Source organism: Chlorocebus sabaeus, chromosome 15 (genome assembly GCF_047675955.1).
Source record: "Chlorocebus sabaeus isolate Y175 chromosome 15, mChlSab1.0.hap1, whole genome shotgun sequence".
In the NCBI taxonomy this organism is placed as follows: Eukaryota; Metazoa; Chordata; class Mammalia; order Primates; family Cercopithecidae; genus Chlorocebus; species Chlorocebus sabaeus.
In genome coordinates this window covers 5,149,659-5,173,732 of record NC_132918.1, presented here as the reverse complement: position 1 = coordinate 5,173,732, position 24,074 = coordinate 5,149,659, and the positions used below count along the sequence as shown (strand labels likewise).

The 24,074-nt window shown below is 48.8% G+C and overlaps 1 long non-coding RNA gene across 1 annotated transcript in view; it reads left to right on the top strand.

Annotated features, from left to right (window-relative positions):
* Nucleotides 1-24,074, top strand: part of LOC119620699 (uncharacterized) — a 44,356-nt gene that overhangs the window by 2,290 nt on the left and 17,992 nt on the right. Inside the window, exon 2 of the long non-coding RNA XR_005237248.2 lies at nt 23,255-23,679. This is a non-coding gene — a long non-coding RNA (uncharacterized lncRNA). The remainder of the gene's footprint in view (nt 1-23,254; nt 23,680-24,074) is intronic.

Here is a 24,074-nt window from a genome sequence, read left to right as displayed (position 1 = left end):
CCTGGCTATTTTTTAAATTTACTGTAAAGATGGGTCTCACTATGTTGCCCAGGCTGGTCTTGAACTCTTGGACTCAAGTGATCCTCCTGCCTTGGCCTTCCAAACTGTGAGATTACAAGTGTGAGAAACTATGCCTGACAAAATGTACTTCTTAAACATAAACATAAATTTACTCTGAGAATGACCCGCCTGGGTATGTGGGGTAAAACCTCTTTATTCTGTGACATGAGTTCTTAATTTCTTTATTTTTATTATTTGTTTGTTTATTTATTTTTAGAGACAGGGACTTGTTTTGTCACCTAGGCTGGAGTGCAGTGGTGTGATCATGGCTCACTGTGGTCTTGACCTCCTGGGCTCAAGTGATCCTCCTGCCTCCTGCCTCAGCCTCCCAAAGTGCTGAGATTACAGGCATGAGCCTGTGATTGTTCAGTGGGATGATCTCAGCTCACCACAACATCTGCCTCCTGGGTTCAAGCGATTCTCCTGCCCCAGTTTGCTTTTTTAATTTCATTCATAATGCTCTGGGGTAGGTACTGTCACTCCCACTTTATAGGAGACTGAGCCTTAGAGAGATTAGATAAGGTGTGCAAAGACACACTGTTAGTAAGTGACTGAGCCAGGATTCAAAGGCAGGGACTTGTGGAACATGGATTTGAAGGGCCATTTCAGCTTTAAGGGAGGGGTCAGCTGTCCAGGGGTCCATAGACTCAGTGCCCAGCATCCAGGTCCCCTTGAGGAAGGATTCATGGGGCCTTGTCTAGTCCACAGCGCTCTCTAGCAAGTTGTAGCTGCCTCACTGTAGATTTTCGTGAGATCTGCAAGGTACAGATGATGTAGAGGAGTGATTCTGGCCTGGGAGATTTTACAAGAGAATGATGCTCTGTTTCTAAACCAGAATCTCCAGGGATGGGGTCTGGGCAGTGATAGTTTTAAAAAGCTCCCTGGAGACTGTGATGCAGGTGGAGGATAGGAGGCAGGCAGGCCTTAGAGGCCTGGGCAGGGTTGTGACTGGCCATTTCTTGGTGCAGAACTTTCCCTCAGAGCAACCAGCCAGGGAGGGTGCAGTGACTTTGCTATACCTTGCTTAAAAACTGTGGTCTGCTGGGCACGGTGGCTCACGCCTGTAATCCCAGCACTGGGAGGCCAAGGTGGCCTCCCGTCACTTGAGGTCAGGAATTCGAGACCATCTTGGTCAACATGGTGAAACCTCATCTCTACTAAAAATACAAAAAATTAGCCGGATGTGCTGGCACATCCCTGTAGTCCTAGCTACTCGGGAGACTGAGGCAGGAGAATCACGCCACTGCACTCCAGCCTGGGCGACAGAGCAAGACTCCGTCTAAAAAAGAGAAAAAAGAAAAAAAAAAAAGGAAAAAAAGTTGTGGTCATAATCTATTATTTGTATCCATGAGAAGAAAGATTGTTCTGTGGTGGTACCAGCAGCCTCAGGAATCTCCCATGGAAGCCTCCTAAGCCCCACACACTTGTGGGTTCTGGGTAAGCTACTTGTCTGTCTCTGCAGTGTGCTGGGGCAATTGCTGTCAACCACCAGAAGGTAGGGCCAAAGCCTTTCCCCTTGCTGTGCTTCCGCAGGCACCCTGGGCTCAGGGATGAGAGTGGAAATAGTGATGGGGGTCCGTTTAAATTAGAGCAGTGCCCTGGACTAATGGAGGGCCTTCTCAGTTGCTAATTTCACCATCCTTTGCTCTGTCAGCCACTGTCTCCCAACCCCTGCCTGGGCCTCTGTCCCTGCTGTTTGCTGGTCATCTGTGACCACCAGTCTCTGGCCACCTCCTGCACCTCTGACAAACATCTGTCACCCTGGCCCTCGGTGCCTGCTGCTCATGTGGGGATGACAGCTCACGCTCATCCTTGGTCCTTGGGTTGTAGGGCAATGCTCGCTCTTTCGCCACTACCTAGAACTCTCTGTCACCTATCTCCAGACTCCTGGGACCCGCGGTCTTCCTAGTTCCGTTTAGCTTTTTAAGGGGGAAGTGGGTGTATGTGTTTCATAGCAGAATTGCTTAAGCTCCTAATGGTGGTCCTCTGCCACCTCCCACTGGGTTTTACTCTGCAGCCTTCTACAGTGAGGCATGCCTCTTTCTCCTTCATCATCACCATCAAGACCATGTGCTGAGTATCCTGAACTGACAGCATTGTGATGGGAGCGTAACATACATGCGGTCCTCCGTAGGACCATAGGAGGATGGATCGTAGGAGGTTGTTAGCATTGCCATCCCATCCCTATTTTTCAGATGAGGAAAACAAGGTACACAGAAGTAAAGTAGTATTCCAAAGGAATGTGGCTGAGTGGATTCCTCATGAGATAATTGCTCCCCCCACCTCCTGCCCCTTTAACCTCAGATTTTTGCCTTCCAGGAGGGAGGTGAGTTTGGAGGATTCAGGAGCAGCCTCCCAGGGCACGTTGATTGTTCTGCTGTCCCTGACTGTCACTTCGAGGTGCTGAGTCTGGCCCACTTCCTCATGCGTGGTGATTTCTTTCTTGGGGTACAGTCACCGCACATGTTACAGGCCTCCATTGGGCCTCTACCCACCACTGGAACAGTATCGCTGCCCGTGCCTGTGTGAACCTCAAATGTGATTAGGATTCAAACTCTTTTTCACTGGGCACAAAACACATCTCTTAATGTCTCCAAGCATTTTGTGACAACTTAATTGGCACAAGGGTGTCTACAGGGTGGTGTCACCTAACTCCATTGCCCACTGTGTGAGTGGGGAGGGTGGGGGGTGGTAAGGTAAGAAGTCAAAATGTCAGTCATCATGGTCTCCGAGTGCCAGGATTCTTGCTGAAAACTACTGTTGTTTTTCTTACAGTTTTTGCTGTACCAGATACTTAGCACTTGCATAATCAAAGTAAAATAAATCTGGGAATTTTTTTTTTTTTTTTTTTTTTTTGAGATGGAGTTTTGCTCTTGTTGCGCAGGCTGGAGAGCAGTGGCATGATCTCGGCACACTGCAACCTCCACCTCCCAAGTTCAAGCAATTCTCCTGCCTCAGCCTCCTGAGTAGCTGGGATTACAGGCATGCGCCACCAAGCCTGGCTAATTCTGTATTTTTAGTAGAGATGGGGTTTCTCCATGTTGGTCAGGCTAGTCTCAAACTCCCAACCTGAGGTGATCTGCCCACCTCAGCCTCCCAGAGTGCTGGGATTACAGGCGTAAGTCATCGCACCTGGCCGGGAAAAAGTTTAGAATGTACAAATAACAGAAGTCTGTTATTTGTGACCAAAAGAGCATGATAACCCCAATCATGCATAGCTGGGTGTGGTGGCGCATGCCTATAATCCCAGCTACTCGGGAGGCTGAGATTGTGGTCAACTGAGATTGCGCCACTGCACTCCAGCCTGTGCGACAGAGTGAGTTCATCTCAAACAAACAAACAAACAAACAAATAAAAAGAAGGACTGTAGCAGATGAGCCAAGATAAATGGTATTATTATTCAGGTCTTATTCAGAAACAAGCGGTAGAAACCCAGATCCAATCAGCTTGGTCACAAATAACAGAAATCATCCCTAATAAGATTAACCAAAAAGGAAAATGTACTTGGAGGATGGAGGGGGTTTGAAGAACATGGGGCACTTGGCCTTCTGAGGCTGGAGCCAGGAGTCAGGAAGCTGTCTCTGAACAGGACTGAGGTCAATGGATTTGTTGACAGCTCCTCATGTTTTCCCCACCCTGCCCCACTCTGGGGATTCCTCTCCCAGTCCATGTGGCCCTGGGGACTGTCAATCACAGAGTTTCCACACACACCCCGCCCCCACCACCACCTCCAGATTCTCACAGACAGCAGGGGCGTTCTTTGGCCCACTTATTAACTCAGGGCTGAAGTGCGCTCCAAGTGTCTGGGTCTTCCTTGGGACAGCCCCGTGGACAGGATGGGACGAGTTCTCATTTCCCTCCCCTGCATGGAACGAGATCTCATCTACCAGCTGGTGATAGAGTCTGGCCCTTCTAAAGACTTTTTTTTTTTTTTTTTTTTTTTTTTGAGACGGAGTCTCGCTCTGTCGCCCAGGCTGGAGTGCAGTGGCGCGATCCCGGCTCACTGCAAGCTCCGCCTCCCGGGTTCACGCCATTCTCCTGCCTCAGCCTCCCAAGTAGCTGGGACTACAGGCGCCCGCCACCTCGCCCGGCTAGTTTTTTTGTATTTTTCAGTAGAGACGGGGTTTCACCGTGTTAGCCAGGATGGTCTCGATCTCCTGACCTCGTGATCCGCCCGTCTCGGCCTCCCAAAGTGCTGGGATTACAGGCTTGAGCCACCGCGCCCGGCCCTTCTAAAGACTTTTATAATTACCATGGGGCAATAACTAAATCCAAGTAGGGTAAGGAAGTGGAGAGAGGAACAAGGCAATACCACGCCTACGTAGCAGCTGGTAAGCTCAAGTCATTCTTTTTTGCTCAAGCTGATTGGATCTGGGTTTCTACCGCTTGTTTCTGAATAAGACCTGAACAATAATACCATTTATCTTGGCTCATCTGCTACAGTCCCTTCTGTTTGTTTGTTTGTTTGTTTGTTTGTTTGTTTGAGATGAACTCTCACTCTGTCACCCAGGCTGGAGTGCTGTGGCGCAATCTCAGTTGACCACAACCTCTGCTTCCCGGTTCAAGCAATTCTCTTGTCTCAGTCTCTTGAGTAGCTGGGATTACAGGCGTGCACCACCAAGCCTGGCTAATTTTTGTATTTTTAGTAGAGACCATGTTGGCAAGGCTGTTCTCGAACTCCTGACTTCAAGTGATCCACCTGCCTCAGCCTCCCAAAGTGCTGGGATTACAGGTGTGAGCCACTGTGCCTGGCCAGTCCCTTGTTTTTGAATGCAGGTCTTTGCTGCTTTTCCGAGTCCAGGATGGTGTGTCCACTGCCTGGCAGTTTATAGATACCCAGTCCCACCCATGCTCAGAGACTTGCTGGTTGTGTTTGAGCCCCAAATTCCCAGAGAGGGAATTTGCTTAGAGAATGGAATCACACAGGAAAAGGATGGCTGCTGAGGCTCACCTTTGTGGAGGTGTGGAAGTGTAGGTTGGGAGGGATCACAGAGAGAGAGAGAGAGGACCGTTCTGAGCCAGACAGGCCTCCTGGAGGGATTTCTCAGGCGTCAAAATGTACTCATGCATAAGTACACTTTGCATATTTTTGTGTGGGCGGCCGTGATACAGTGCCATTGATTCCTTAGTTTCTCTTGCTCTGAAGATGTCAGGATCTGCCTTTTGCTCTGGGCCCCCTGCCTCCTGTCTCCTACTCTGGGCCTTTCTGCTGCTTCCCTGGGCTCCCCCTATCCACCCTTTGGTCTAATCAAGGCTCTGCTCCGGACAGACTTTGCATTCTGAGTTCTTATCATTTAGTCAGAGAGACCTGAAGTATGCAGAAAACCCCAATGACGCAGAGCGGTGTGAGGAGCAGTGGGGCCCCTGGAGATGAGGGAGGGGGACATGTTCCCAGCTAGGGGAATTAGGGCAGATCTCATAAAGGAAGTGGGTCTTGAGCTGAGCCTTGGAGGACCCCCACACTCAGACACTGCAAGTGAATGGAAGGACCCAGGGCCCTGAGGAGAGTGTGGATTCAGTGGGGCTGGAGGAGGAATATGGAGTGGGAGGATAAAGCTGGACAGGCAGGCCCAGGGCAGCTTGTGGAAGGCCCTGGATATCATACATATCTGTGCGAGAATAACCAGGGGCCTCCCAAGCTCAGGGGTGAGAGGATGGCTGGGAGTTACCTGTCGCCGTAGGCTGATACCACACTTAGATGTGGGAGAGCAGGTCTGTTCCCAGGGCTCGGTCTCAGAGGGCCCAGTACTTTGGAGTGCCTTCCTTGCAATGTTCTAAACCCTTCTTGGATGTCTGGGCTGGGCCAACAGTGCTAGCTGGGCTGGGTGCCCAGTGCCTGGACAGGGTCTGTATGGGTCTTGGTTTCTAGAAGCCTGTTCCTCAAACATTTCTCTGATGACAGAGACCAGCCAGAGCTGCCCTCCTGGCAGACATGTGTCTGCCCAGGCTGTGTCTCTCCTTTGTGGTGTTCTCTGCCCCTCACTCAGGGTGTGAGGTCAGCCTGATGCTCTGAGGAGCTCCGGCACGTGTGCCTACATTGTGGTCCTGGGGTCTGTGCGTGGACCCCACTTCCAGGAGGGAAGCCTGGTGATTGAATTGCTCCCACTGGCATGCACAGTATTTCTTTTGTGGGATCATGTGAGTTTGGTCCACCTCAATTTGTGAGACGCAGGACGAGTTCAAGGTTCTGGGCTGCAGATGGTCCACGACCAACTCTTGGGTTCAACTGTGAGTGTGCCCAGCCATCAGCCCTCCCACCGCACTCCCACCACAGTGCTGCCTCAGGTCGACAGCACTCGAGTGTACCCGTGAGCCCTCCTCACCTTGCCAAGGGCACTAAGGCGGCCAACCCAACCCTTCTGTGGTCTCCACACCACATGTCAGGCAGTCCTCTGTGGGTGGCCCACCTATCTCCTCCGAGGGCCCTCAGCAACAGCTCACAACACCAAGGGGCCTTCCCACGGATGTCCTGCATGCCTTGACAGTTATGTGAGCACCAAGGAGACTGTTCTGTCTGTCCATGGGCCCCGTGGCTGATCCTTCCTGCTGGTGGTGTGTGGAAGGCTGCTGGGGGTCAGCAGAGAGAAAGATCACATTCTAGGGATTTGGCAATTATGGCCTAAAGAGTTCTAGAGCAGTCATGTTTGGGTGATGTGCTGTTCTATGTTTATCCTCTGTAATTCCAAATGATAAATTTAATATAATCAGAACACAAAGAATTGCTTTTTTTTTTTGCATACTCTGGGTGAGACTTGCCTTGGTAAGCATTATCGAGGAATCACCATCACCACCGTTGAGAGAGCCACTGGAAGCCAGTCGTCAGGGGCTGCACTGCGGATGATGCAGTGTGGAATTATGATGCGACCAGCCTTAAATACACGGTGTTTGGGAATTGCAGAGGCAGAAAGGTCTATATTGTTTCAATATAAACAGGTTTTCTAAAGCAATGGCATTGTGGATAATTACAGTCTTGCTACCTGAGATTTATGAAGTTAGCCAGGAATGACAAATTTGATCATAACAAACGTGAAGAGATGGGGCCGGGCTCGGTGGCTCACACCTGTAATCCCAGCACTTTGGGAGGCCAAGGTGGTGGACCACCTGAGGTTGGGAGTTCGAGACGAGTCTGGCCAACATGGTGAAACCCTGTTTCCACTAAAAATACAAAAATTAGCCAGCCGTAGGGTGCACATCTGTAATCCCAACTACTTGGGAGACTGAGGCACGAGAATCTCTTGAACCCAGAAGGCAGAGGTTGCAGTGAGCTGAGATCGCACCATTGCACTCCAGCCTGGGCAACAGAGCGAGACTCCATCTCAAAATTAAATAAATAAAATAACAAATGTGAAGAGATGGTTAGATGGTTCCTGGACTCAACAGGAAAAGATGGGTCCTGTACCTTCTGAGGCATCATCATGTTCATTGACTGGACAATAAACAAATACAAAAGGACCTCTTCAATCAATCTGTATCGCTCATGTGGACCCATGACTTTTTGTAATACAATATAAAATGAAATTGTTCATGTTGACAGGAGCCCACAAAATGTATTTGCCCAGAGCCTGCAAATCCTAGGAGTGCTTTTGCCCTGGGCACTACCGGAGAGATCATAGGCCCCTACCCGCCACCCCTGTGGCAGTTCCATCCATGCTGGCCTTGAGGGAACGGTCACTGCCTGCCCTTGGGACCCAAGGCTCTGCATCCTGTGCCTGTGTGCTGGCCTGGCCCATACACCAGGTAGACATGGGGGACAAGAAGTGTGTCATGGCATAAGAGACCTGGCGTGGGGAAGGAAAAGTCACAAGTCAGGAGGAAGAGATTGGTGGGAAGAGACACATGGGTTAGTCTCTTTTCAGACCAGGTGAACAGCCCTAGCCAGGTGTCCAGGCTGTAAGCCAGGGCCTTGTCTCTGAGTCCCCCTATTCCTCACCCCCACAGTCAGTTAGTCACCGTGTCCAGCTAGTTCTGCCTCATATGGAGCTTGCATTTGCCAAGGTTCTCCGGAGAAATAAGACCAATAGGAGGTACATATGTACTTCCTATCATTATTATTATTATTATTTGAGGTGGAGTCTTGGTCTGTCACCCACGCTGGACTGCAGTGGTATGATCTTGGCTCACTGCAACCTCCACCTCCCAGGTTCAAGCGATTCTTCTGCCTCAGCCTCCTGAGTAGCTGGGACTACAGGTGCGTGCCACTGCGCCCAGCTAATTTTTGTATTTTTAGTAGAGATAGGGTTTCACCATATTGGCCAGGCTGGTCTCGAACTACTGACCTTGTGATCCGCCCGCCTCGGCCTCCCAAAGTGCTGGGATTACAAGTGTGAGCCACTGTGCCCGGCCGTACAAGCTATTATTACACATATTATGTATTACAGGAACTGGCTCATGGTGTTAGGGAGGTGGGAGGTCAAGAACTCCCACCATCTGCTCCCTGCAAGCTGGAGACCCAGGAAAGCTGGAGATGTAATTAGGTCTGAGTTCAGCTATCTGGGAACCAAGAGCTCTGATGTCTGAGGGTGGGAGAAGATATCCCAGCTCAAGAGGAGAGAGGAAGAAAATGTGTTCTTCTTCCACCTTTTTGTTCTGTTTGGGCCCTAAGGATGACGCCCACCAACATTAGTAAGGGTGGTCTTCTGTACTTAGTCTAATTCCAGTACAAATCTCTTTTAGAAACACCCTCATAGGCACACCCAGCAGTAGTGTTTTCCCAGCTATCTGGGCACCTCTTAACCCAGTCAAACTCAAGCATAACCTTCACCATCACAGAGCTATTCTGACTTCCACCTCCTCTTCCTCCTATTGCCCCTGCCTCAGTTGAAGCCTTTCGGTCTCTGTCCTGGACCACTGTAATCGGTTCCTCATCCCTCTTGCTCTGATGGTGCCTCCTCTCCCCATCTCTTCTAGACCTTTTTCTTTTTCCATTTGATATCTATTTTTTATGACAGCTTCACATACATCTAGTTTTTTGTTTTGTTTTGTTTTTTGAGACAGGGTCTCACCCTGTTGCCCAGGCTGGAGTGCAATGGCACGATCTTGGCTCACTGCAACCTCCACCTCTCAGGTTCAAGTGATTCTTCTGCCTCAGCCTCCCTAGTAGCTGGGATTACAGGCATCCGCCACCGTGCCAGGCTAATTTTTGTGTTTTTAGTAGAGATGGGGTTTCACCATGTTGGCCAGGCTGGTCTCGAACTCCTGACCTCAGGCGATTCCCCTGCTTCGGTCTCCCAAAGTGCTTGGATTACAGTGTGAGCCACTGTGTCTGACCAGTTCTAGTTTAAAGAGTCAAGTAACTCAAGATGACTTATTACCAAAAGCAGTAGCCTCTTCCCATCCTTCCTCTCCACCTCCCCCCACTCACCCCAATTTATTGCTTCCTGGAGGCAATCACTTTCCACTCACAGAGCTGATTGCTTTCCTGCTTACCTGAGTGTGTATGTGAGAATAAAGGGAGGGTGCTTCGTTGCAAGCTTTGCTGCACGATGGCCTGGGCTGGGCCAGGCTGCTTAACGGGGAGTGTGGATATCAGAGTCTTTAGGACTTTCTTCGTGGGCTAGTCAGGTTCCTGCAGGTGGCTCTTCCAGTCCCAGCAGGGGTTGGGGACCTGGCTGCCAGTGCTGGGGACAAGACAGGGAAGAGGCTGGGGAGGGGGCATATTTCCGTCTTTGACTTGTAACTCCTGTTTAATCTCATTTTTGGTGTGGTGGCCCTGCCCTCACTCTGCTTGATGTGTGAATTCAGACACCCTCAATTTACTGTTTTAGAAGAAAAACACCCAAGTCTGTGAAAGGAGCGGGAGAAGATGAGGTAGGGGGAGGAGCCAATCCCTAGTCCTCCTGTTTTTGGCTCCGTCTTTACCAGCTTCCTCTTCCCTGCTTTCAGAGGACCTGGTGCCACCAATACCTGAACCATTTGTGGGTCTGGGGTCTAAATAGAATTGGCTGTTTACTTCCCTCATGGTTCAGGATTGAGCTTTCTTGTTTCTGCTACGTTGGTCGCCATTTTTCTAGCTACTTTCCAGTTTCAAAATGTTGCTATTGACGCCTCTTCTGTTCTCCTTTTCCTTCTGAATTTTTTTTTATCTTAAAAAAAAAGAATTTCAGGAAAGAGTGAGGGTAAATGTACATGCCCAGTCCACCACTGTTAAGCTACTGGAGAGACCCTTCTAGCATTTAAATCTGATTATGTCTTCCTCCTGTTCAAAATACTTCCATGGTGCCCCATTGGCAGTAGGTTAAAATATAGAAACCTTGTGAATGGCGTTTTTGGGCTATGCCCCAAATCAGGGCTCACTCCCCTCATGGACTAGACTGTACTTGATTCTACTAATTTTAATGAAACAGAAATTTCAGGACACCTAGAAACAGACAGACTCAAAAGTTTACTTTTTTCCCCTCTGAAATGGCAATGCTGGAACAATGCTGAGCTATCACCTCGCATGGCCTTCCATTTTTTCCTGCTGGAAACTCATTGCTGAGCAGTTAGGAACCCTGATATGACTGGGTTTGGTTTGGGGTTAAAGCTCAATGCCGGTGTGGCGTGTGTGTGTGTGTGTGTATGTGGTATGTGTGTTTGTGTGGTGTGTGTGTGTGTGGCGTGTGTGTGTATGTGTGTATGTGTGTGTGTGTATGTGTGTGTGTGTATGTGTGTGTGTGTGTGTGGCATGAGTGTGTGGCCTGTGTGTGTGTATGTGTATGTGGCGTGTGTGTGTGTAGTGTGTGTGTGGCGTGTGTATGTGCGTGGCGTGTGTGTGTGCATGGTGTGTGTGTGGTGTGTGTGTGGTGTGTGTGTGTGGCATGTGTGTGTGTGGCATGTGTGTGTGTGGCATGTGTGTGTGTGGCATGTGTGTGGCGTGTGTGTGGCGTGTGTGTGTGGTGTGTGTGTGGTGTGTGTGTGGCGTGTGTGTGTGTGGTGTGTGTGTGGTGTGTGTGTGGTGTGTGTGTGGCATGTGTGTGTGGCATGTGTGTGGCGTGTGTGTGTGGCGTGTGTGTGTGTGGCATGTGTGTGTGTGGTGTGTGTGTGGTGTGTGTGTGGTGTGTGTGTGTGGCGTGTGTGTGTGTGGTGTGTGTGTGGTGTGTGTGTGGTGTGTGTGTGGCATGTGTGTGTGGCATGTGTGTGGCGTGTGTGTGTGTGGTGTGTGTGGCGTGTGTGTGTGTGTGGCATATGTGTGTGGCGTGTGTGTGTGGTGTGTGTGTGGTGTGTGTGTGGTGTGTGTGTGTGGCATGTGTGTGTGTGGCGTGTGTGTGTGTGGTGTGTGTGTGTGGCGTGTGTGTGTGTGGTGTGTGTGTGTGGTGTGTGTGTGTGGTGTGTGTGTGGCATGTGTGTGTGTGGCGTGTGTGTGTGTGGCGTGTGTGTGTGTGTGGTGTGTGTGTGGCGTGTGTGTGTGGCGTGTGTGTGTGGTGTGTGTGTGGTGTGTGTGTGTGGTGTGTGTGTGTGGTGTGTGTGTGTGGTGTGTGTGTGGCGTGTGTGTGTGTGTGGTGTGTGTGGCGTGTGTGTGTGTGTGTGTGGCGTGTGTGTGTGTGGTGTGTGTGGCGTGTGTGTGTGTGTGGTGTGTGTGGCGTGTGTGTGTGTGTGTGTGGCATATGTGTGTGGCGTGTGTGTGTGGTGTGTGTGTGGTGTGTGTGTGGCGCACGTGTGTGGCGTGTGTGTGTGTGTGTAGTGTGTGTGTGGTGTGTGTGTGTGTGTGTGTCTTCACACCTGCAGCTTGAGCCTCTGCAGGGAATTTCCAGTTTATGTTGCCAGTAACTAGGAGGCAGACTCTTTTTTGTATTCTTTCCGGGGCATAAATTGCAGCTGGTGATGAAATGTATTCAATCTCTCTCGCTACTAAATCACATTGGACCACACAAATGCTTGGCCTAGGTAATTCTATTAGACCTAAACCAAAGGGGCAGGCTTTCCCCTAGATGATCATGAAGACACAAAACCATGGGATGAGCTGACAGGGTCACCCAAAAGCGAGGGGCACTGCCATCTATTTTCTCTCCCCTCTTAGTGATAACATGAAGGAATTGTCCCGAACAAGTGCATTTCCCTTTGGTAGGCCTTGCTCAAAACATATTGATCAGCTTACTCTATTACCACATCAAAGGAAAATGCCGTCATGGGTGACTCCGGCAGAGCATTTGGGTCCATGGTGATTTTGCTAAGAATCTCTGATGAAAGGCAATGAAGGCTCTTAATTGCATATTTCCTGTGCACTCATCCCTCTTCGCCAAAACAAATGACATTAGCCTTTTTTTTTTTTTTTTTTTTTTTGAGATGGAGTCTCTCTCTGTTGCCCAGACTGGAGTGCAGTGGCATGATCTCGGCTCACTGCAACCTCCAACTCCTGGGTTCAAGCAATTCTCCTGTCTCTCAGCCTCCCGTGTAGCTGGGACTACAGGCATCTGCCACCATGCCCAGCTAATTTTTGTGTTTTTAGTAGAGATGGGGTTTTACCATATTGGTCAGGCTGGTCTCCAGCTCCTGACCTCAGGCGATCTGCCTGCCTCGGCCTCCCGAAGTGCTGGGATTATAGGCATGAGCCACCGCACCTGGCCTAGCTTTCTATTTCAACTGCACAGAACCACCCATACGTGTCAGCAGGGGCCGACTTTCCTTCACATTAGGTTTTCACAGTCTATTCCCTCTGCCTGGAATACCTGCTCTGCCTTTTCTGCTCCAGCTAGGTTGGCATATTTGCAGGTTTCCAATCTGCCTGTCATATTCCGTCCTCAGAGCCTTTACGGCTGCTCCATCTGCCTGGAATGTTCTGCCCCAACATCTCCGCACGACTTGCCCTTCATTTCATTCAATCTCCACTCAAATCCTACCTCTCAGCCATCACTGTCAATTGCCCTCAACCAGGACCCCACCTGTAGTGGGGCACTTGGGGTTTATTGCTGGCTGCAGTGAAGGGGAACACACGCCATGGGGCCCTGTGGGCATATCAGTGAGGGGGTGTCAGAAAAAACTTGTAGGGTTTGGGCTTGTTTCTGTCTAGTTCCATCACAGCCACAGAGTGGCCTTGTCTGATGTTGATGTTCTGTGAAACTGTTTATGTTCAACAGGAGAGCACCATGGGCCTGCAGTGAGTGCCAGGCCAGGACCAGGACAGCAAGAACTGCTTTACTCTTCTTCACCACTGAATCCTTAGTGCACAGAACAGCAGCTGCGGGGTGGGTGGCAGGTGTCGAATGAAAACGTATTGAACGAATTGATAAAGTCTGTCCGCCTGGCAAACTCTTACTCCACATTCAAGTGCCCAGCCAGAAGCCCCTCTTCTGGGCACCGTTCCTGACTCTCCTGGGCAAACCCTGGTCTGGGCCCAGGCTGTGCCTGCAGAGTGTCACTAGAGCGGCTCCTGTGAGTCATGTCAGGGGGCTCTGCAGTCAGTCTCCCCACTGTGCCGCAAATGCCTTGAAGGCAGAGACACATCCCTTCCCTTAGAATCCCCAGTGCTAAATACAGAGCAGGTGTCCCATAACTTTAGTGTGACTGACAGACCAGCTGCAGGCCCAGCTCTGCTGTGTTTGAACTGTGCCTCTGGCAGGGGCTCCAGAATTCTGTGTGTGTTTCCTGAGAGTATGGGACCTGTGGGTTACTGGGTGGGAAATAGTTAAACAGGAGAAGCCCAGGCCCCAGCAGCCAGAGGGTATATTTGTGAGTTTGTGATTCTCAGGGACACCTCCAGGGCCTGAGGACTTTGGCCCCCATATGGGGCCTCTGCAGTGTGACTCCATCTGGGCCTGGCTCCTTCTCAAAAAATGCCCCCAGCCAGGAGCAGTGGCTCATGCATGTAATCCCAGCACTTTGGGAGGCCAAGGTGGGCAGATCACTTGAGGTCAGGAGTTCAAGACCAGCCTGACCAGCATGGTGAAATCCCACCTTTACTAAAAATACAAAAATTAGCTGGGCATAGTGGTGCACACCTGTAATCCCAGCTACTCAGGAGGCTGAGACAGGAGAATCGCTTGAACCCAGGAGGCAGAGGTTGCAGCAAGCCAAGATCACACTACTGCATTCCAGCCTGGGTGACAGACTGACTCTGTCTCAAAAAAAAAAAAAAAAAAAAAAAAAAAAGACCTCATCCCTGCCGCCCAAGGCCCAGAGGAGGCTGATGGAAGCCCGCAGGTTCCAGGAAGGGCAGAGGAAGAGGCAGTAAGAGCCCAAGCACCTCCAAAACAGGGGCCATGACTGGGGGAGAGGGAGGAGGGACCTGGTTATCTGGCGATATTCTCACAGCAACCCCTTAAGGTATATACAATTATTATCTTTATTTTACAGTCGAAGAAAGAGAGGCACAAAGAGGTTAAGTAACTTGCCTAGAACACACAGCTAATGAGTGGCAAGTGGGATTCGGACTCAGGTCTATCTAATCCTCAAACCCACGTTCTGGACCCCTACACAGACTGTGCTACCTCAGTCCTCTGTGTGGCCTCAAGAAGGGTCTGGACATTCAAATTTAAAAATCCATCCAAAAATCTCTATGGACCCAGTGGTCTCTGGAGTCAATGTTCTGAGGCTCAAAAGGGCTAGGCAGGAGGGAGCCGCCTCTACACAGACCTGAGCAGAGTGGGCTCTGTCCCGGCACAGCAGGGGAGATCGTAGAGAGAATTCCGACCTGGGCCCTGTTTCAGTGGGACTTTTAGGCTGCTGGTGCCATGTCCACAGGTCCCAGATCTGCACCATTGGCTGGGTGTGGAAAATCTTCACTCCTCGCGGCCTTGTCCTTGGCAGAGAGCACCGCCGCTTCCTCTGATGGCCACCAGGGGGAGGTGCTCCCTTGGGAACGTTTTGCAGCAGTGCCTCACCCCACACCCGCCTTCCATGGTACCCAGCACCAGCCGCTACCCACGGTTACTCCCAGGCCCAGCTTTGCTCTGAGGAGGGAGGAGTGGTTGCTGATTAGGCCTTGTCTGCATCCCGTGGCCGCCCCTTTCTTTCCCCTTCCTTCCTTCCTTCCTTCCTTCCTTCCTTCCTTCCTTCCTTCCTTCCTTCCCTCCCTCCCTCCTTCCTTCCTTCCTTCCTTTGTTCTTTCTGTCTTCTTCTTTTTTTTTTGGAGATGGAGTCTTACTCTTTTGCCCAGGCTAGAGTGCAATGGCGCAGTCTCGGCTCACTGCAACCTCTGCTCCCAGGTTCAAGCGATTCTCCTGCCTCAGCCTCCCAAGTAGATGGGGTTACAGGTGCCCACCACCACGGACAGCTAATTTTTGTATTTTTAGTAGAGACAGGGTTTCACCATGTTGCCCAGGCTGGTCTTGAACTGCTGACCTCAGGTGATCTACCCACTTTGGCCTCCCAAAGTGCTGAGATTACAGTCATGAGCCACCACGCCCAGACATGGCCTCCCCTTTCAAATAACCCTCAGCGTGTGTGTGACTGGGAAACACACGGGCTCAGTCTGTTATCCTGAGAGGAAATTCATAGCAAAGCGTAAAAGCCTCCTGGGTGGGCTGGGCACAGTGGCTCGCACCTGTAATCTTAGCACTTTGGGGGGCCGAGGTGGGCAAATCTTTTGAGGTCAGGAGTTCAAGACTAGCGTGGCCAACATGGTGAGACCTTATCTCTACTAAAAATACAAAACTTAGCTGGGCGTTGTGGCACACGCCTGTTATCACAGCTACTTGGGAGGCTGAGGTAAGAAAATCGCTTGAACCGGGGAGATGGAGGTTGCAGTGAGCCGAGATCGCACCACTGCACTCGAGCCTGGGCAGCAAAGTGAGACTCTGTCTCAAAAAAAAAAAAAAAAAAAAAAAAAGAGCTTACTGGGTTTTAATGAAACCATCTCTCCTCTTTTACCTGAATGAAAGGAGACATGGGACTTTCTACAGGTACGGTAGCCTCACAATTCAGTGCTGGACTTCCAGCCTAGATGGCACAGTGGGCTCACGCTGTGGCCTCCTCTCTCTGTTCTAAACACACAGCAATCAGGAATAAAATAGAAAAAATGATAAACAAAAGGACATAGTTGGGCCCCAGCCAAAATGACTGTCTCTGTGTACCAGAAGCAGACCAGAAATGCAAATTGGTGAGTGGGGCAGGGGGCCTGCCGGCCTTGGGGTCTGGAAATAGCAGTAGCTGCCAGACGCAGAGCTCCTGGTAAGGGAGCTGAAGTGCTCCATGCTACAAAGGGGCCAGCAGCCAGGCGTCAGGAGAATGGGTGGGGAGGGGGGAGGGGGAGCGGAGCTAGATGTCCACAAATAGCTTGGGGCTTGAGTTGTGGGAAGGTGAGGACAGATTCTTGACTAGATGCTGAGCTAAGCCACCCTCTGGCTATGTGCTTGTAGCTGTGATGTCCTCATGCCGCAACAGAGTGGAGCCCTGTAATGCTATTGTAAGATCTGGTTCTCAGCTGGGCCTGAGATCCTAGCTCAGGATAGTTAGAGACAGAGTGAGAAACAGATGTAAAAACAAGGTAGAAAACTCTCCAACTCACTGTAAAGTTGTAAGCCAAAATAGATGAGAAACTATGGTAAGAAAAACAGTCAACAAGGCCGGGCATGGTGGCTCATGCCTGTAATCCCAGCACTTTGGGAGGCCGAGGTGGGACGATCACCTGAGGTCAGGAGTTCAAGACCAGCCTGGCCAACATGATGAAACCCCATCTTTAGAAAAAAAATAAAAGAAAGAAAGATAAACAGTCAACAAAATCACCATGTGGAATATGAATTTGCTGTAGATTAAATTAATTTTGTGAAAGTCTTACAAAGAATTAAAAATGTTTAGGGTGCCAAAAATAGCAAATGAAGGCTTAATAGCCATCAGAAATGAACACGACATGAATGAAGGCAGATCAAAATGAAACAAGAACAAGTAGATGTGAAAAGAATCAATTAGAAATCTTAGAAATGAAAAGTTTGTTCATTAAAAAAAAGCTCAGTAGACAGAATAAACTAGACACAAAAAAATTAGTGAGTTAGAAGGCATTACTTAGGAATTAACATGAATACAATACACAGAGACAAAGATTAAAAAATTTAAAAGCAGTTATGAGACATGAAGGACAGCTTGTATGAAGGACTATGTATGTCTAATAGGAGTTTCAGAGGAAGAGAATAAAGGGAATGGCCGTGAAACAATATATGAGAAAATAGAAGCTGAGAAATTTCCTTGAGGAAATTGCAGAACATCAAGGGCAAAGAGAATAAAACCTTACAATAGACCTGAGAAAAAGACAGATTTCTTAAAAAGTAACTTCTGGGCCTCAGCAAAGACTGAGGCTGGGGATGAAGGAGTAGTATCTTAAAAGTGCCAATTGAATTTTTTTTTTTTTTTTTTTTGAGACGGAGTCTCGCTCTGTCGTCCAGGCTGGAGTGCAGTGGCACGATCTCCACTCACTGCAAGCTCCGCTGCCTTCCGGGTTCATGCCATTCTCCTGCCTCAGCCTCCCTAGAAGCTGGGACTACAGGCTCCCGCCACCACGCCTGGCTAATTTTTTGTATTTTTAGTAGGGACGGGGTTTCACCATATTCACCAGGATGGTCTCGATCTCCTGACCTCATGATCCGCTTGCCTCGGCCTCCCAAAGTGCTGGGATTACAGGAGTGAGCCACCGCGCCCAGCCAATTGGATTTTTATACCCAGCTAACTTGCAGTTGAAATTTAAGACAAAAGGGGTCATTTCAGTACATGTAAATTGCAGCCTCTCATTGAAAGAATTATTATAGGATATACACTTCAGGAAGAAAAATGAACCAGAAAAAATGGGGAGAGCACATGAAACACTGTTAAGCATAGAAGTAGATAAAACACATTGATAAATTTAAATGAGCACTGATTACAACAGAAACTCCTTTATTTTTTATTTTTTATTTTTGAGACCAAGTCTCACTCTGTCACCCAGGCTGGAGTGCAGTGGCATGATCTTGGCGCCCTACAACCTCTGCCTCCTGACTTCAAGCTATTCTCATGCCTCGGCCTCCTGAGTAGCTAGGACAGGCTTGGCTAATTTTTGCTTTTTTGTTTTGTTTTGTTTTGAGATGGAGTCTCGCTCTGTTGCCGGACTGGAGTGCAGTGGCGCGATCTCGGCTCACTGAGACCTCCGCCTCCCGGGTTCAAGGAATCCTCCTGTCTCAGCCTCCCAAGTAGCTGGGACTACAGGTACCCGCCACCATGCCCGGCTAATTTTTGTATTTTTAGTACAGATGGGGTTTCACTGTGTCGGCCAGGATGGTCTCAAACTCTTGACCTTGTGATCCGTCCGCCTTGGCCTCCCAAAGTGCTGGGATTACAGGCGTGAGCCACTGTGGCTGGCCTAATTTTTGCATTTTTAGTAAAGACAGGGTTTCACCATGTTTGTCATGACCTCAGGTGATCCACCCGCCTCAGCCTCCCAAAGTCCTGGGATTTACAAGCGTGAGCCAAAAACTCGTTTAAACTTTTCATTTTTATTAAAGATATACATACACATGTTTAAAAACTCAAATAACTCTGCAGGGCTTATGTGGGAGCCAGCTTCTGGTCTGGCCCCAGTGATCCTCACCTCCTGGTGCTCATGCCCTTGTGTCACGCCTTTCCACAATGAATAGGGCTGATCTGTGTAACCGGTAGGGTGGTGCAGAAAATAATGGTGTGTGACATCTCAGCTTAAGTGACGACAGACATTGCAGCTTCCACCTGTTTATTATTATTATTGTTATTATTTTTGAGATAGGATCTCACTCCATCGCCCAGCTGGAGTGCAGTGGCATGATCATGGCTCACTGCAGCCTTGACCTCCTGGGTGCAAGCGATCCTTCCACCTTAGCCACCTGAGTAGCTGGGACTAGAGGAATGTGTCGCCACTCCCAGCATATTTTATTGTTGTTTCAATCAGCTATTGTTATTTCAAGAGTAATAGAGAACTGATACACTCACTTATGAAAGTAGATACAAAAGTCATAAATAAAATATAAGCAAAATGAATTAGCTAGCCTATTTTTAGAGTTTAATACTAGAATATAAGAAAGTTTAACTTAATTTATGAATACTACTCATCATATTAAAAAATTAAAGGAGAAAATATATGATCATCTTAAGAGATGAAGAAAAAGTCATTTGATAAAAAATTATATCCATTCATGGTGAAACTTAACCAAATTTGGAATAAAAAGAAGCTTTTTGAACATGATAAAGGTCACCTACCAAAAATCACCAGCAAACAAACTCACATGGCACAATTCTTTTTTTTTTTTTTTGTGAGATGTAGTCTTGCTCTGTCGCCCAGGCTGGAGTGCAGTGGCGCAATCTCAGCTCACTGTAACTTTTGCCTCCTGGGTTCAAGTGATTCTCCTGCATCAGCCTCTTGAGTAGCTGAGACCATAGGCACCCACCACCACACCTGACTAATTTTTGTATTTTTAGTAGAGATGGGGTTTCACCATGTTGGTCAGGCTGGTCTTGAACTCCTGACCTCAGGTGATCTGCCTGCCTTGGCCTCCAAAAGTGCTGGGATTACAGGTGTAAGCCACCACGCCCAGCCCAGAAGCATTCTTTTAAACTCAGGAGTAAAACAAGGATGGCTGCTTTCACCACGTCTTTTCCACATTGGAGAACCTAGCCTATGCAATAATATAAGAAAAAAAGGTACAAGAATTGGAAAGGAAGAAATCCAAACGTGGCTAACCTCAAAAACATAACGTTGATCAAAAAATCACATTGTAAAATGACATATAGAATGTGATACATTTTACATAAAGTTTGAAAATGTAATGGATATGTAGTTACATATATTTTATATAGTATAAATATACAGGAGAAAGATAAATGTCAGAATTCCATAGAGCTGGGTGTTGGGTGCTTGGAAGTCAGATATGTTAGCGCTTTACTTTTTTGTTTGAAATATTATAGTAAAAGGCATAACAATCCAGATTTACGTAACTTAGTTAAGAAAGAATTGCCTCTGAGCTCCTTGTGGGTGCAAATTTCATGATTCTGGGGTTCTTGGCTTCCCTGTCCTGCTATACTGTGAACTCCCTGAGCTTAGGGGCATTGTCTTTTTTTGCTCTTCATATTTCTAGGGCCTAGCATGGTATAGATGTTCAACCTATGTTTGTTGACTGCCTGCCTGACTGAGTGAGTGAAGGGAGAAAGAGGGAAATGCAAAAGAAGGAAGGAGAGGAGGAGGATGGATATGAACTTTGAGACAATGCTTTGACTGCCTGTATCTGACATGGACTTGTATGGAAAGAAGCAGATGGGTTTGAGCAAAGATAGGGAAATTAGCTCAGACTTCAGGCATGATTAGGGGGAGAAGTCTAGGATGTTTTGTGAGCCTCCCAGTAGAAGGATGGCATTGATGGCATCACCACCTAGGTAGGGAACCCAGAAGGATGTGCAGGTTTAGGAGGATAAGTGCAGTCTAATTTTAGATAGGGCTGTGAGAACTCCAGGTGTAAACATCCAGCTTGTACTAGGATATGCGGGTCTAGCGCTTGGGAGAGAGGCTGGGGCTAGAAATGGCGACTCTATTGTTATAGGAGAAAGGTGATCAGTAGCATGGTAACCCATAAGCTTCTCCAGGGAGAGCAGGGAGGATAAGGATAGGAGGAGGCTGCTGACAGAGTCCTGGGGAGCATCAACATGTAAGGACTGGGCAGAGGGAAATAACTCAGGTAAGGAGGCTGAGATGAGAGTCCAAAGAAGTAGGAGAGGAACAGGAGAGGCAAGGAAAGAAAGCTTCAGGAGAGAGTGAGTTCAGTGGGGTCAGATAAGGAAAAAAGGTCAAGAAATATAAAAACTGAAAAGTGTCCTTTGAATTTGGTAAACGGCGGTCACCTGTGGCCTTTGCTGGAAGAGTTTCATTAGAGAAGTGGGAGGAGAGACAGGTTGTGCTGTGTCATCAGTGGTGTTGAGCTAAATGTGAGTAAATGCACAAGACTGAATATTGAAACTCACTTTTTTTCAGATGCCTGGCCTTGAGGGGTGGAGAGAGGTTGGCTAATGAGATCATGGGGTGGATGTGGGGGATAGGAGATAGTTGACTCAATAAACTAAGAGAATGAACCTGAAGACAGATTTAACTGTGGGAGAGGCCAGTTATGGTGGCTTATGCCTGTAATCCCAGCACTTTGGGAGGCCAAGCCAGGAGAACCGCTTGAGGCCAGGAGTTCAGGACCAACCTGGGCAACACAGTGAGACCCCTATCTCTAAAAAAAAAAAAATTGTGGGAGAAAGGAGAAATAATGGATGAATAAGGTTTTGGAGGAAATGGAAGAATGTACAAATACTAGCAATACTGATTAGTCCTGCTAATACTGTCACTAGCAAACACTTACAGAGCCCCTACTATGTGCTGAGAGCTTTTCTAAGTACTTAACGTACATTTGGCTTATTTATTTATCTATGTGTTTGTTTATTTTGAGTCAGAGTCTCGCTCTGTTGCCCAGGCTGGAGTGCAGTGGTTCAATCTTGGCTCACTGCAACCTCTGCCTCCCAGGTTCAAGGGATTCTCAGGCCTCGTCCTCCTGAGTAGCTGGGATTACAGGCACCTGCCACCACATTTGACTAATTTTTGTATGTTTAGTAGAGACAGGGTTTCATCATATTGGCCAGGCTAGCCTTGGACTCCTGACCTCAAGCGATCTACCCGCCTCAGCCTCCCAAAGTGCTGGGATTGCAGGCATGAGCCACTGTGCCCAGCCTCATTTATTCTTCCTAACAATCCTATGAGGTAGGTGCTATAATCACCTCATTTTACTGATGATGAAACTGAGGCACTGAGAAGTGGAGTAATTATCATCATTACTATGTATTGGACTCTCTTTCTTTTTTTCTTTTCTTTTTTTTTTTTTTTTTTTTTTTTGAAACAGAGTCTCACTCTGTCACCCAGGCTGGAGTGCAGTGGTGTGATCTTGGCTCACTGCAGCTTCAGCCTCCTGGGTTCAAGTGATTCTCCTGCCTCAGCCTCCTAAGTAGCTGGGACTACCGTGCACACCACCATGCATGGCTAGTTTTTGTATTTTTTTTTAGTAGAGACAGGGTTTCATCATGTTGGCCAGCCTGGTCTTGAACTCCTGACCTCAGGTGATCCACCCGCCTTGGCCTCCCAAAGTGCTAGGATTACAGGCATGAGCCACTGCGCCTGGCTGAGCTCTTTATATTGATCAGGTACTACATGAAGAATTCACAAGTCTTACTCCTGACAACTCTGTGATGTATTCGGAGATGAGTTTTACATAGCAGGTAGAGCAAGGACACGGCGAGAGGCAGTGAGAACACAGATGGAGAGTTTGCCTCAGTCTCTGATTCTGGAGGGAGGGAGGGATGGATGTGGGTTCAGAGATGGTTGCGGACTCTAGGGAGGGTGGGGAGAAGGCAGTAGGAATTTGAGGCCTTGTCACTACCACTCTTAACATTTTGCTGTGTTTCTTTCCAGAACTTTTTTTTTTTTTTTCTGGGACAGAGTCTCGCTCTGTCTCACCCACACTGGAGTGCAGTGGCGAGATCTCGGCTCACTGAAGCCTCCACCTCCTGGGTTTCAGCGATTCTCCTGTCTCAGTCTCCTGAGTAGCTGGGATTACAGGTGCATGGGACCACACCGGCTAATTTTGTAGTTTTAGTAGAGATGGGGTTTCACAATGTTGGCCAGACTGGTCTCGAACTCCTGACCTCAGGTGATCCACCTGCCTTGGCCTCTCAAACTTCTGGGATTATAGGCATGAACCACCATGCCAGTCCTCTTTCTAGAACTTTCTTTAAGAATCCATAGGCAAGTGTATATGCATAACAGTGAGAGGTCAGTCCTTCCTTCTTTCTGATGGAGAGGATAAGAGTCAAAATAAACAAACCCAGAAGCTGGGGTTGGGGTGGGAGTGGGACCTCCTGGCATCACTGAGGGGAGCATTTAACAGATGGGTGCCCAGTGAGTGGCCCAGTTGTCTGAGGAAAATGGTGTGGGCTATGAAGACTCCCTTTGTGTTTAGAGTGTGTAGAAGACCAGCCCGCAGGTCCCTGAGAGAGGATATAGGAGAGATGGAGGTGAGTGGCTATGACTCCAAGAAGGGGAAGGGGTCGGACTTTGTCCTGACCCCACACCTGTGGGTCAGCCTTGGGACCCTCTTTGACCCTTTGAAGAACCCACAGGCATTGATGGAGCCAAGCACCCAGCCTGTGCCTTTACCTTTCAGGCCTGTTCTCCAGAAGCAAGATCACTGCTTTGATGAAGATGGGCTCCTGCTGTCCAGGCCCTTCACTTAATAATGTATTGGAAAGATTTTTCTATTTCATTTAGTGTTTTGCTGTGCATCAGGATGTTTGGTGGACACTCCATTGTGGATGGACCCTGGCTTCTTGCCCAACTGCTTATGCTGGAAATGCCCACCAGACTGGACCTCCCTAGAGACCAAACCCAGCCCATCTTGGGAGCTGGCCAGTGCCACATCCTCCCCCTCTTGCAGGGACCAGCTGAGTCATTTGCTCCATCTCGCACCTCTCAACACCTTCCTGTGTGGCACTGGGCCACCTGTGGAAGCACTGGCATGCCTTGCTACCACAGCTCGCAGAAGTTATGGAGAAAAGGAGGACCACACAGACTGAGAAAACACCAAGGTAAGGGCATGGCTGGGATCCCAGTGCAGGATCCCCGTTCTTCTGCAGTCACAGTCTTGGCTGAACTGAGCCCTTTCCTCCCAGTGTTTGGCTTGGATGCTAGACCAGGTGAGTCAACCATCCTGGCGCACTCCTTCGAGCTGAAAGTCACATCCAGATGGGGCTTTTGCCAGAAGGGTAGAATGATCGATCTCGTCTTCCCAGCCGCCTCTCCGAAACTCGGTCCCGGAATGTGTCCTGTGGGGAAGTGGGCAACGACAAGCCACAGGAGCTGACACAGATCAGCTCTAGGCAGCACGGAGCCTCACGTCGCCACCCAGGGCCTGGGCCCTCAAATGAGAGACACGCTTCTCTATGTGTCCTCAGATTCTTGGGCTTGAGTGTGCACCTCCCAGAGGATGCCAGATAGACCTGGTTGGCATCCTAGCTTCGTCACTGGCCAGTTGGGTGACCCAGAGAGCTGGGCCCTCAGAGATGAATTATTGTCATGTTAAAAATGGAAA